Source organism: Heterodontus francisci, unplaced genomic scaffold, assembly GCF_036365525.1.
Source record: "Heterodontus francisci isolate sHetFra1 unplaced genomic scaffold, sHetFra1.hap1 HAP1_SCAFFOLD_267, whole genome shotgun sequence".
Taxonomy (NCBI): Eukaryota; Metazoa; Chordata; class Chondrichthyes; order Heterodontiformes; family Heterodontidae; genus Heterodontus; species Heterodontus francisci.
Genome location: NW_027140560.1, coordinates 875,377 through 890,332, shown reverse-complemented (window position 1 = coordinate 890,332; position 14,956 = coordinate 875,377).

Here is a 14,956-nt window from a genome sequence, read left to right as displayed (position 1 = left end):
TACCCCACTCCCCTCCCCACTCCCCTACTCCACTCCACTCCCCCGCTCCGCTCCCCAACGCCCCTCCCCCACTCCCCTCCCCCACTCACCTGCCCACTCCCCTCCACCACTTCCCTACCCCACTCCCCTACCACACTCCGGTCCCGCACTCCCCTCCCCAATCCCCTCCCCCACTCCCCTACCCTACTCCCCTCCTCCACTCCTCGACCCAACTCCGCTCCCCCACTCCACTCCCCCACTCCCCTCCCCCACTCCCCTGCCACAATCCCCTCCCAACTCCCCTCCCCAACTCCCCTCCCCCACTCCCCTACCCCACTCACATACCCAATTCCAATCCCCCACTCCCCTCCCCAACTTACCTCCACTACACCCCTACCGCACTCCCCTCTCCAACTTCGTACCCCAACTTCCCTTCACCCCATATCATCAATGCCCTCTCCTACTCCATTCCCCTCACAAACACTCCTTCCCTCCACCTCCTCTCAGCCCACCCCTCCCCCACTCCCCTCCCCCACTCCCCTCCCCCACTCCCCTACCCAATTCCCATCCCCCACTCCTCTCCCCATCTACGCTCACCCACTCCGCGAACCCACTCCCATTCCCCACTCCCCTCGCCATCTCCCATACAACAGTCCCCTCCCAAACACCCCTCCCCCACTCTCCGCAGCAACCCCCTTCCCCTACTCCCCTGCCCCACTCCTCGACCCAACTACCCTTCCCCACTCCCCTTCCCCACTCTCCTGCCCCACTCCCCTCCCCTACTCCCCGACACCAATCCCCTCTCCAACCCCCCTACCCAACTCTCCTCCCTTACTCCCAAACCCCACTCCCCTCCTCTACTCCTCTCCCCAACTCCCCTCCCCTACTTCCATACCCCACTCACCTACCACACTCCCCTTACAAACTCCAATACCGCTCTTCCCTACCCCACCCCATATCCCACTCACCTCCCCCACTCCCTTCCCTCACTCCCCTGCCCCACTGCCTGCCTCCACTCCCCTCCCCCACACAGCTTCCCTCCACCTCCTCTCTGAACTCTCCTACCCCACTCCCCTAACCCACTCCCCTCCCCGTCCCCTACCCATCTCCCCTCCCCCACTCCGCAACCCCACTACCCTACCCCAATCCTCAGCCCCAATCCCCTTCACCACTCCCTTCCCCCACTCCCATCCCCAAATCCCCTCCCCCACACACCTCCCCCACTCCCCTCCACAACTCACCTCCACGACACTCCTCTCCCACTCCGCTACCCAACTCCCATCCCCAAATCCCATACACAACTCCCCTCTCCAACTCCGTTCCTCAACACCCCTACCCCACTCCCCTCTCCAACTCCGCTCTCCAACTCCCCTTCCCTCCACCTCCTCACAGCCCTCCCCTCCCACACTCCCCTACCACTCTCCCCTACCCCAACTCCTCTCCCAAACAGCCCTACCCCACTCCCCTACCCAACTCCCCTCCCTAATTCCAATCCACCACTCCTCTCTCCAACTCCCCTCCCCATGCCGCGACCCCATTCCCATTCCCAATTCCCCTGCCCCACACCCCTCCCCCACACCCCTCAACATCTCCCATCCGCCACTCCCCTACTCCACTCCTCCACCCGACTCTCCAACCCTAATCCCCTTCATAACTCCCCTACCCGACTCCCCTCCCCAACTCCCCTGCTCCACACACCTCCAGACTCCACTCCCCAACTCCCCTCCCCCACTCCACAATCCCACACCCCTACCCCAAACCCCACCCCCACACCTCTACCCAAATCACCTCCCCCACCCCCCTCCCCAACTCCCCTACACCAATCCCCTCGGCAACTCCCCTACCCAATTCCCCTCCCCCACTCCCCTACCCCACTCACCTCAGCCACACCTCTCCCCAACTCCCCTACCCCACTCCCCTACCCCATTCTGCTCTTCAACTCCCCCACCCCAGTCCTGCACCGCAATCCCTTCCCCAACTCCCCTCCCCCACTCCCCTCCCCCACTCCCCTCCCCCACTCCCCTCCCCAACTCCCCTACCCAACTCCCCTCCCCCACTCACCTACACCACTCCCCTCATCCACATCTCTCCCCAACTCCCTTCCCCCACTCCCCGACCCCACTCCCCTACCACACTCCACTCACAAACTCCCATACACCACTCCCCTCCCCGACACGCCACTCCCACACCCCTACCACACTGCCCTACCACACCCCCTCCCCCACTCCCCTTCTCTCCTCCTCCTCACTGCCCTCCCCTACAACACTCCACTCCCACTCTCCCCTACCACACTCCCCTCCACCGCACCGCTCTCCAAAGCCCCACCCCCACTCCCCTCCACCACACACATACCCCAGTACCCTCCCCCACTCCCCTCCCACACACCCCTCCCCCACTCCCCTGCTCTTCTCCTACTCACTGCCCTCCCCTACAACACTCCCCTCCCAACCTCCCCTACTCCACTCCCTTCCACCGCACCGCTCTCCAAAGCCCCACCCCCACTCCCCTCCACCACTCACATACCCCAGTACCCTCCCCCACTCCCCTACCCAACTCCCCTCCCCCACTACCCTCCCACACTCCACCCCACACCCCCTCCGACACTCCCTTCCCCCACTCCCCGACCCTACTCCCCTCCTCCACTCCTCTATCCAACTCACCTCAACAACTCCCCTACATCACTACCCTCCCCGATCCTCTCCCCAACCTCCCTCCTCCACTCCCCTCGCCCGTCCCCTCCCCCACTCCGCTACCCAACTCCGCACCCCCACTCCCCCACCCCACTCCCCTCCCCAACTCCCCTTTCCCAACTCCCTTCCCCACTACCCTACGCAACTCCCCGACAGCACACCCTCCCCGACACCCCTACACCACTCCCCTCTCCAACTCCACTCCCCAACTTCCCTTCACTACATCTCCACAATGCCCTCCCCTACCCCACTCACCTCCCAAACCCCCCTCCCCTCCACCTCCTCACAGCCCTCCCCTCCCCCACACCCCTACCCACTCCACTCCCCAACTCCCCTACTCAACTCCCCTACCCCTTCCCCTACCCAATTCCAATCCCCCACTCCTCTCCCCAAATCCCCACCCCCACTCGGAGACCCCACGCCCATGCCCAGCTCCCCTCCCCCACTCCCCTGCCCAACTCCCCTCCAACACTACCCTCCCCTACACCCCTCCCCTCCCACACTCCCCTTCCACACTTCCCTCCCAAACTACCCGACCCTACTCCCCTCCTCTACACCTCTACCCAACTCCCCTCCCCCACTCCCCTACACCATTCCCCCTTCCAACTCCACTCCCCAACATCCCTTCACTACATCTCCTCAATGCCCTCCCCTACCCCACTCTCCTCCCACACTCCCCTCCTCCACTCCCCGACCCTATTCCCCTCCTCCACTCCTCTACCCAACCCTCCACCCCCACTACCCTACACCACTCCCCTACCCCACTCCCTCCCCAACACCCCTACCCCACTCCCCTCTCCAACTCCCCTCCCCAACTCCCATTCACTCCACATCCTCAAAGCCCTCCCTCCCCCACTCACCTCCCAAACTCCCCTTCCCTCCACCTCCTCACAGCCCTCCCCTCCCCCACTCTCCTGCTCCACTCCCCTCCCCAGAACCCCTCCCCAACTCCCCTGCACAACTCCCCTACCCCACTCCCCTACCCAATCCCAATCCCACACTCCTCTCCCCAACTCCCGTCCCGCACACCGCGACCCCACTCCCTTTTCCCACTCCCCTCGCCAACTCCCAGACAACACTCCCCTCCCCCACTCCCCTCCCACACTCCCCTTCCACACTTCCCTCCCAAACTACCCGACCCTACTCCCCTCCTCTACACCTCTACCCAACTCCCCTCCCCCACTCCCCTACACCACTCCCCTCTCCAACTCCACTCCACAACATCCCTTCACTACATCTCCTCAATGCCCTCCCCTACCCCACTCTCCTCCCACACTCCCCTCCTCCACTCCCCGACCCTATTCCCCTCCTCCACTCCTCTACCCAACTCCCCTCCCCCACTCCCCTAACCCACTCCCCTCCCCCGCTCCTCTCCCCAACTCCCCTACCCAACCCTCCACCCCCACTACCCTACACCACTCCCCTACCCCAATCCCTCCCCAACACCCCTCCCCCACTCCCCACTCCAACTCCCCTCCCCAACTCCCATTCACTCCACATCCTCAAAGCCCTCCCTACCCCACTCCCCTCCCAAACTCCCCTTCCCTCCACCTCCTCACAGCCCTCCCCTCCCCCACTCTCCTGCTCCACTCCCCTCCCCTACTCCCCGACCCCACTCCCCTACCCAATTCCAATCCCCCACTCCTCTCCCCAACTCCCCTCCCGCACACCACGGCCCCACTCCCTTTTCCCACTCCCCTCGCCAACTCCCCTCCCACACTCCCCTCCCACACTCCCCTCCACCACTCCCCTCCGCAACTCCTCTCCCCGACTCCCCTCCCCCACTCCTCTACCCAACTCCCCTCCCCAACTCCCCTCCCCCACTCCCCTCCCCTACTTCCCTACACCACTCCTCTCCCCAACTCGGCTCCCCTACTCCCCTACCCAACTCACCTACCACACTTCCCTCACCAACTCTAATACCACACTCCCCAACCCCACTCTCCTCCCCCAGCCACCTACCACACTCCCCTCACGAACTACCATACCCCACTCCCATATCCCACTCAACACCCCCACTGCCGTCCCTCACTCTGCTGCCCCACTGCATGCCTCCACTCCCCTTCCCCACACACATTCCCTCCACCTCCTCACTGCACTCCCCGACCCCACTCCCCTCCACCACTCTCCTACCCCACTCCCCTACCCCACTCCGTCCCCCAATCCCCTTCCCCACACACCTCGCCCACTCCCCTCCCCAAATAACCTCCACTACGCCCCTACCGCACTCCCCTCTCCAACTTCGTACCCCAACTCCGCTTTACTCCATCTCATCAATGCCCTCTCCTACTCCACTCCCCTCCCAAACTCTCCTTCCCTCCACCTTCTCTCAGCCCACCCCTCCCCCACTCCCCTCCTCCACTCCCCTCCCCCACTCCCCTCCCCTCCCCCACTCCCTTACCCAATTCCCATCCCCCACTCCTCTCCCGAACTCCCCTCCCCCACTCCGCGACCCCACTCCAATTCCCAACTCCCCTCCCCCACTGCCCTCCCCACTCCCCTACCCCACTGCCCTCCCCCACCCACCAAACCCACTCCCCTTCCCTCCACCTCCTCAATGCCCTCCCCTACCCCACTCCCTTCCTCCACTCTCCTACCCTACACCCTTCCCCCACTCCCATCCACATCTCCCCACCCCCACTCACCTACCCTACTCCCCACCCCTAATACCCTTCTTCACTCCCCTACCAAACACCCCTCCACAAATCCCCTGCCCCACACACCTCCCTTACTCCAATCCCCAACACCGCTCCCCACTCCACAACCCCACTCCCCGACACCACTCCCCTCCTCCACACCTCTCTCCAACTCCCCTCCCCACTCCACTACCCCACTGCCTCCACCACTCCCACCTTCCATTCCCCTCCGACATACCCTCCCCAACTGCCCTCCACCACTCACCTACCCCACTCTCCTCGCCCACTCCCCTATCCCACTCACCTATCCCACTCACCTATCCCACTCACCTACCCCACTCCCCTACCCCACTCCAGTCGCCCACTCCCCTCCCCAATTAATCTACCCCACGCACCTACCCCACTCACCTACCCCACTCACAAACCCAACTCACCTCCCCAACTCCCCTACCTCACTCACCTACCGCACTAACCTACCCCACTCACCTTCCCCACTCCCATCCTCCACACCTCTCCCCAACTCCCCTCTCCCACTCGCCTCCCCCACTCCCCCAGCCCACTGCCTACCCCACTCCCAATTCCAACTCCCCGCCCTCGCTCCCCTAACTAACTGCCCTCCACCACTCAGCGACCCCACATCGCTCCCGCACTCCTCTCCCCGACACACCTACCCCCTCCCGTACCCAGCTCCCCTCCCCTAATCCCTTACCCCACTTCCCTCCTCGACACCTCTCCCCAACGCCCCTCCCCCACCCCCTACCTCACTCCCCTCCCACACACCCCGCACCAACTCCCATACCCCACTCCCCTACCAAAGTCCCCTCCCTGACACACCTCACCCACACCCCTACCCAACTGCCCTCCCACACTCCCCTCTCCCAAACCCTTCCCTTCACCTCCGCAATGCCCTCCCCTACCTCACTCCCCTCCTCCACTCTACTACCCCACTCTCCTACTCAACACCCCTCCTCCACTCGCCTCCACATCTCCCCACCCCCACTCCCCTAGCCTACTCCACACCCCTACTCCCCTTCATCACTCCCCTACCGCACTCCCCTCCCCAAATCCCCTGCCCCACAAACCTCCCCAATCCACACCACAACAACCCTCCTCACTCCACAACACCCCTCTGCACTCCACAACCCCACTCCCCTGCCCCACACCCCAACCTACTCCTCTACTCAACTCCCCTTCCCCACTCCCCTCCCAAACTCCCCGACACCAATACCCTCTCCTACTCCCTTACCCAACACCCCTCCCCCACTCCCCTACCCCACTCCCCTCCTCCACTGTCTCACCAACTCCCCTCCCCCACTCACCTACCCCACAGCCTCCTCCACTCCCACCTCCCACTCCCCTCCTCCACCCCCTCCCCCACTGCCCTCCCCACTCCCCTACCCCACTGCCCTCCCCCACCCACCAAACCCACTCCCCTTCCCTCCACCTCCTCAATGCCCTCCCCTACCCCACTCCCTTCCTCCACTCTCCTACCCTACACCCTTCCCCCACTCCCATCCACATCTCCCCACCCCCACTCACCTACCCTACTCCCCACCCCTAATACCCTTCTTCACTCCCCTACCAAACACCCCTCCACAAATCCCCTGCCCCACACACCTCCCTTACTCCAATCCCCAACACCGCTCCCCACTCCACAACCCCACTCCCCGACACCACTCCCCTCCTCCACACCTCTCTCCAACTCCCCTCCCCACTCCACTACCCCACTGCCTCCACCACTCCCACCTTCCATTCCCCTCCGACATACCCTCCCCAACTGCCCTCCACCACTCACCTACCCCACTCTCCTCGCCCACTCCCCTATCCCACTCACCTATCCCACTCACCTATCCCACTCACCTACCCCACTCCCCTACCCCACTCCAGTCGCCCACTCCCCTCCCCAATTAATCTACCCCACGCACCTACCCCACTCACCTACCCCACTCACAAACCCAACTCACCTCCCCAACTCCCCTACCTCACTCACCTACCGCACTAACCTACCCCACTCACCTTCCCCACTCCCATCCTCCACACCTCTCCCCAACTCCCCTCTCCCACTCGCCTCCCCCACTCCCCCAGCCCACTGCCTACCCCACTCCCAATTCCAACTCCCCGCCCTCGCTCCCCTAACTAACTGCCCTCCACCACTCAGCGACCCCACATCGCTCCCGCACTCCTCTCCCCGACACACCTACCCCCTCCCGTACCCAGCTCCCCTCCCCTAATCCCTTACCCCACTTCCCTCCTCGACACCTCTCCCCAACGCCCCTCCCCCACCCCCTACCTCACTCCCCTCCCACACACCCCGCACCAACTCCCATACCCCACTCCCCTACCAAAGTCCCCTCCCTGACACACCTCACCCACACCCCTACCCAACTGCCCTCCCACACTCCCCTCTCCCAAACCCTTCCCTTCACCTCCGCAATGCCCTCCCCTACCTCACTCCCCTCCTCCACTCTACTACCCCACTCTCCTACTCAACACCCCTCCTCCACTCGCCTCCACATCTCCCCACCCCCACTCCCCTAGCCTACTCCACACCCCTACTCCCCTTCATCACTCCCCTACCGCACTCCCCTCCCCAAATCCCCTGCCCCACAAACCTCCCCAATCCACACCACAACAACCCTCCTCACTCCACAACACCCCTCTGCACTCCACAACCCCACTCCCCTGCCCCACACCCCAACCTACTCCTCTACTCAACTCCCCTTCCCCACTCCCCTCCCAAACTCCCCGACACCAATACCCTCTCCTACTCCCTTACCCAACACCCCTCCCCCACTCCCCTACCCCACTCCCCTCCTCCACTGTCTCACCAACTCCCCTCCCCCACTCACCTACCCCACAGCCTCCTCCACTCCCACCTCCCACTCCCCTCCTCCACCCCCTCGCCCACTCCCGTAACCCACTCCACGACCCCACTCCCCTACCCCACTCCCCTACCCCACTCCCCTACCTCACTCCCCTCACCCACTCCCCTACCACACACGCCTACTTCACTCCAGTCGCCCATCCCGCTCCCATCCTCCACCCCAACTGCGCTCCACTAATCACCTCCCCCACTCCCCTCCCCCACCCCCTCCCCCACCCCCTACCCCACTCACCTACCCCACTCACCTACCCCACTCCCCTGTTCCACACCGTTCCCCAACTCCCCTCACCAACTCCCATAGCCCACTCCCCTGCCCCACTCCCTTACCCCACACCCCTCGCCCAGTCGCCTCCCCCACTCCCTTGCCCACTGCCTCCCCCACTCTTATTTCCAACTCCCCTCCCCCACCCCTTCCCCTACTTCCCTCCACCACTCACCTACCCCACACCGCTCCCCCACTCCCCTCCTCCAATCCCTTACCCCACTCCCCTCATCCGCACCTCTCCCCAACGACCCTCCCCCACCCCCTACGGCACTCCCCTCCCACACTCCCCGCACATACTCCCATACACCACTCCCCTACCCGGGTCCCCTCCACTACACGCTTCACCCACGCCCCTACGCAACTGCGCTCCCACACTCCCCTCTCCCACTCCTTCCCTCCACCTCCTCACTGCCCTCCCCTACCCAACATCCCTACCCCACTCCTCACATCAAATCACCTTCACCACTCCCCTACCCCACTCCCCTAACCCACTACCCCACCCCACTCCCCTCCCCAAATCCCCTCTCCCACACACCTCCCCCACTCTCCGCCCCCACTCACCTCCCCCACTCTCCTCCCCCACTCTCCTCCCCAACTCTCCTCCCCAACTCCCCGACCCCACTCCCCAACCCCTCTCCCCAACCCCACTCCTCCACCCCACTCCCTTCGCACACTCCCCACCACAACTCCCTTGCAGAACTCCCATCTCCAACTATCCTCCCCAGCTCCCCTTCCCTCCACCTCCTCACTGCCCTCACCGACCCCACTACCCTCAAAAACCCCTCTTCCCTCCACCTCCTCATTGCCCACGCCTACCCCACTCCCCTCCCCCACACCTCTCCCAAACTCCCCGACCCCAGTCCCCTCCCTACCTCCCTTCACAAACTCCCCTCCCCACAGCCCTCCCACACTGCCCTCCCTCACTCCCCTCCACTCTCCGCACTCCCTTCCTGACACACCGACCCCAGTCTCCTCCCCTCACCACTCTGCTCCCCAACTCCCCTCCAACACACCGCTCCCCCTCGCCTCCCCCACTCCCCTACCCCACTCCCTTCACGAACTCCCCTACCCCACTCCATCCCCAACTCCCCTACCCCTGCCCTCTCCAACTCCCCTCCCCAACTCCCCTTCACTCCACCACCTCAATGCCTCCCCTACCCCACAACCCTACCAAACTCCCCTTCCCTCCACCTCCTCACAGTCCTCCCCTCCCCCAATCCCCTGCCCCACACCTCACCCAAACTCCCCTCCCCAACTCCCCTCCACCACTCCCCTACCCCACTCCCCTACCAATTTCAATCCCCCACTCCTCTCCCCAACTCCCCTCGCACACTCCGCGACCCCACTCCCTTTTCCCACTCCCCTCGCAAACTCCCATACAACACTCCCCTCCCCCACTCCCCTCCCCCACTCCCCTCCGCAAATCCTCTCCCCTACTCCCCTCCCCCACTCCTCTACCCAACTCCCCTCCCCAGTCCCCTCCCCCACTCCCCTCCCCTACTTCCCTACCCAACTCACCTACCACACTTCCCTCACCAACTCTAATACTACACTCCCCTACCCCACTCTCCTCCCTCAGCCACCTACCACACTCCCCTCACGAACTCCCATACCCCACTCCCATATCCCACTTACCACCCCCACTGCCGTCCCTCACTCCGCTGCCCCACTGCCTGCCTCCACTCCCCTCCCCCACACACCTTCCCTCCACCTCCTCACTGGACTCCCCTACCCCACTCCCCTCCACCACTCTCCTACCCCACTCCCCTACCCCACTCCGTCCCCTAATACTCTCCCCCACACACCTCGCCCACTCCCCTCCCCAATTTACCTCCACTACACCCCTACCGCACTCCCCTCTCCAACTTCGTACCCCAACTCCCCTTCACCCCATATCATCAATGCCCTCTCCTACTCCACTCCCCTCCCAAACACTCCTTCCCTCCACCTTCTCTCAGCCCACCCCTCCCCCACTCCCCTCCCCCACTCCCCTACCCAATTCCCATCCCCCACTCCTCTCCCCAACTACCCTACCCCACTTGGGACCCCACTCCCATTCCCAACTCCCCTCCCACACTCCCCTCCCCCACTCCCCTACCCCGCCGCCCTCCCCCACCCACCAAACCCACTCCCCTTCCCTCCACCTCCTCAATACCCTCCCCTACCCCACTCCCTTCCTCCACTCTCCTACCCCACTCCCCTCCCCCACTCCAGTTCACATCTCCCCACCCCCACTCCCCTACCCTACTCCCCACCCCTAATCCCCTTCTTCACTCCCCTACCCCACTCCCCTCCACAAATCCCCTGCTTCACACACCTCCCCTACTCCAATCCCCAGCTCCCCTCCCCACTCCAATACCCCTGTGCCTCACTGCCTCCACCAATCCGACCTCCGACTTCCCTCCCACACCCCCTCCCCAACTGCCCTCCACCACTCACCTACCCCACTCTCCTCGCCCACTCCCCTATCCCACTCCCCTACCCCACTCCCCTACCGCACTCCCCTACCCCACTCCAGCCGCCCACTCCCCTACCCAATTAATCTACCCCACGCACCTACCCCTCTCACCTACCCCACTCACTTACCCCACTCCCCTCCCCAACTCCCCTACCTCACTCACCTACCCCACTCCAGTCGCCCACTCCCCTCCCCAATTAATCTACCCCACTCACCTACCCCACTCACCTACGCCACTAACCTAACCCACTCACCTACCCCACTCCCATCCACCACACCTCTCCCCAACTCCCCTCACCAACTCCCATAGCCCACTCCCATAGCCCACTCCCTTACGCGACTCCCCTACCCCACTCCCCTCTCCCACTCGCCTTCCCCACTCCCCTAGCCCACTACCTCCCCCACTCCCAATTCCCACTCCCCGCCCCCGCTCCCCTAACCAACTGCCCTCCACCACTCAGTGACCCCACACCGCACCCGCACTCCACACACACACACACCTACCCCCTCACGTACCCAACTCCCATCCCCCAATCCCTTACCACACTCCCCTCCTCCACACCTCTCCCCAACGCCCCTCCCCCACCCCCTACCGCACTCCCCTCCCACACTCCCCGCACAAACTCCCATACCCCACTCCCCTACCCGGGTCCCCTCCCTGACACACCTCACCCACACCCCTACCCAAATGCCCTCCCACACTCCCCTCTCCCAAACCCTTCCCTCCACCTCCTCAATGCCCTCCCCTACCTCACGCCCCTCCTCCACTCTCCTACCCCACTCCCCTACCCAACACCCCTCCCCCACTCGCCTCCACATCTTCCCACCCCCACTCTCCTACCCTACTCCACACCACTAATCCCCTTCATCACTCCCCTACCCCACTCCCCTCCCCAAATCCCCTGCCCCACACACCTCCCCCACTCCACTCCACAACACCCCTCCCCACTCCACAACCCCACTCCCCTGCCCAACATCCCATCCCACTCCTCTACCCAACTCCCCTCCCCCAGTCCTCTCCCAAACTCCGCAACACCAATACCATCAGCAACTCCCTTACCCAACACCCCTCCCCCACTCCCCTACCCCACTCCCCTCCTCCACACCTCTCCCCAACTCCCCTCCCCTACTCACCTACCCCACTGCCTCCTCCACTCCCACCTCCCACTGCCCTCCTCCACCCCCTCGCCCACTCCCCTAACCCACTCCCCGACCAAACCCCGCTACCGCACTCCCGTACCCCACTCCCCTACCGCACGCCCCTCGCCCACTCCCCTACCCGACACCCCGACCCCACTCCAGTCTCCCATCCCACTCCCATCCTCCTCCCCAACTGCGATCCACCACACACCTCCCCCACTCCCCTCCCCCACCCCCTACCCCACTCACCTACCCCACTCACCTACCCCACTCCCCTTTCCACACCGCTCCCCTCTCCACACCGCTCCCCAACTCCCCTCACAAACCCCCATAGCCCACTGCCCTGCCCCACACCTTACCCCACACCGCTCACCCAGACGCCTCCCCCACTCCCTTGCCTACTGCCTCCCCCACTCCCAATTCCCACTCCCCACCCCCTCCCCTACTGCCCTCCACCACTCACCAACCCCACACCGCTCCCCCACTCCCCTCCTCCAATCCCTTACCCCACTCCCCTCCTCCGCAACTCTCCCCAACGCCCCTCCCCCACCTCCTACCGCACACCCCTCCCACACTCCCCGCACATACTCCCATACCCCACTCCCCTACCCGCGTCCCCTCCCCTACACGCCTCACCCACACCCCTACGCAACTGCCCTCCCACACTCCCCTCTCCCAATCCCTTCCCTCCACCTCCTCACTGCCCTCCCTACCCAACATCCCTACCCCAATCCTCACATCAAATCACCTTCACCACTCCCCTACCCCACTCCCCTAATCCACTCCCCCACCCCACTCCCCTCCCCAAATCCCCTCCCCCACACACCTCCCCCACACACCTCCCCCACACACCTCCCCCACACACCTCCCCCACTCTCCTCCCCAACTCAACTCCCCCACTCTCCTCCCCCACTCTCCTCCCCAACTCTCCTCCCGAACTCCCCGACCCCACTCCCGATCCCCACTCCCGAACCGCTCTCCCCTACCCCACTCCTCCACCCCACTCCCTTCGCCCACTCCCCACCCCAACTCCCTTGCGGCACTCCCATCTCAAACTATCCTCCCCAGCTCCCCTTCCCTCCACCTCCTCATAGCCCACACCTACCCCACTCCCCTCCCCACACCTCTCCCAAACCCCCCGACCCCAGTCCCCTCCCCAACTCCCTTCACAAACTCCCCTCCCCACACCCCTCCCACACTCCCCTCCCTCACTCCCCTCCACTCTCCGCACTCCCTTCCTGACACACCGACCCCACTCCCCTCCCCTCACCGCTCCGCTCCCCAACTCCCCTCCAACACTCCGCTCCCCCTCGCCTCCCCCACTCCCCTACCCCACTCCCCTCACGAACTCCCCTACCCATCTCCCCTCCCCCACTACCCTACGCCACTCCCCTACCCCACTCCATCCCCAACTCCCCTACCCCCTGCCCTCTCCAACTCCCCTCCCCAACTCCCCTTCACTCCACCTCCTCAATGCCCTCCCCGACACAACTACCCTACCAAACTCCCCTTCCCTCCACCTCCTCACAGTCCTCCCCTCCCCCAATCCCCTGCCCCACTCCTCTCCCAAACTCCCCTCCACCACTCCCCTACCCCACTCCCCTCCGCAAATCCTCTCCCCTACTCCCCTCCCCCACTCCTCTACCCAACTCCCCTCCCCAGTCCCCTCCCCCACTCCCCTCCCCCACTCCCCTCCCCTACTTCCCTACCCAACTCACCTACCACACTTCCCTCACCAACTCTAATACTACACTCCCCTACCCCACTCTCCTCCCTCAGCCACCTACCACACTCCCCTCACGAACTCCCATACCCCACTCCCATATCCCACTTACCACCCCCACTGCCGTCCCTCACTCCGCTGCCCCACTGCCTGCCTCCACTCCCCTCCCCCACACACCTTCCCTCCACCTCCTCACTGGACTCCCCTACCCCACTCCCCTCCACCACTCTCCTACCCCACTCCCCTACCCCACTCCGTCCCCTAATACTCTCCCCCACACACCTCGCCCACTCCCCTCCCCAATTTACCTCCACTACACCCCTACCGCACTCCCCTCTCCAACTTCGTACCCCAACTCCCCTTCACCCCATATCATCAATGCCCTCTCCTACTCCACTCCCCTCCCAAACACTCCTTCCCTCCACCTTCTCTCAGCCCACCCCTCCCCCACTCCCCTCCCCCACTCCCCTACCCAATTCCCATCCCCCACTCCTCTCCCCAACTACCCTACCCCACTTGGGACCCCACTCCCATTCCCAACTCCCCTCCCACACTCCCCTCCCCCACTCCCCTACCCCGCCGCCCTCCCCCACCCACCAAACCCACTCCCCTTCCCTCCACCTCCTCAATACCCTCCCCTACCCCACTCCCTTCCTCCACTCTCCTACCCCACTCCCCTCCCCCACTCCAGTTCACATCTCCCCACCCCCACTCCCCTACCCTACTCCCCACCCCTAATCCCCTTCTTCACTCCCCTACCCCACTCCCCTCCACAAATCCCCTGCTTCACACACCTCCCCTACTCCAATCCCCAGCTCCCCTCCCCACTCCAATACCCCTGTGCCTCACTGCCTCCACCAATCCGACCTCCGACTTCCCTCCCACACCCCCTCCCCAACTGCCCTCCACCACTCACCTACCCCACTCTCCTCGCCCACTCCCCTATCCCACTCCCCTACCCCACTCCCCTACCCCACTCCCCTACCCCACTCCAGCCGCCCACTCCCCTACCCAATTAATCTACCCCACGCACCTACCCCTCTCACCTACCCCACTCACTTACCCCACTCCCCTCCCCAACTCCCCTACCTCACTCACCTACCCCACTCCAGTCGCCCACTCCCCTCCCCAATTAATCTACCCCACTCACCTACCCCACTCACCTACGCCACTAACCTAAC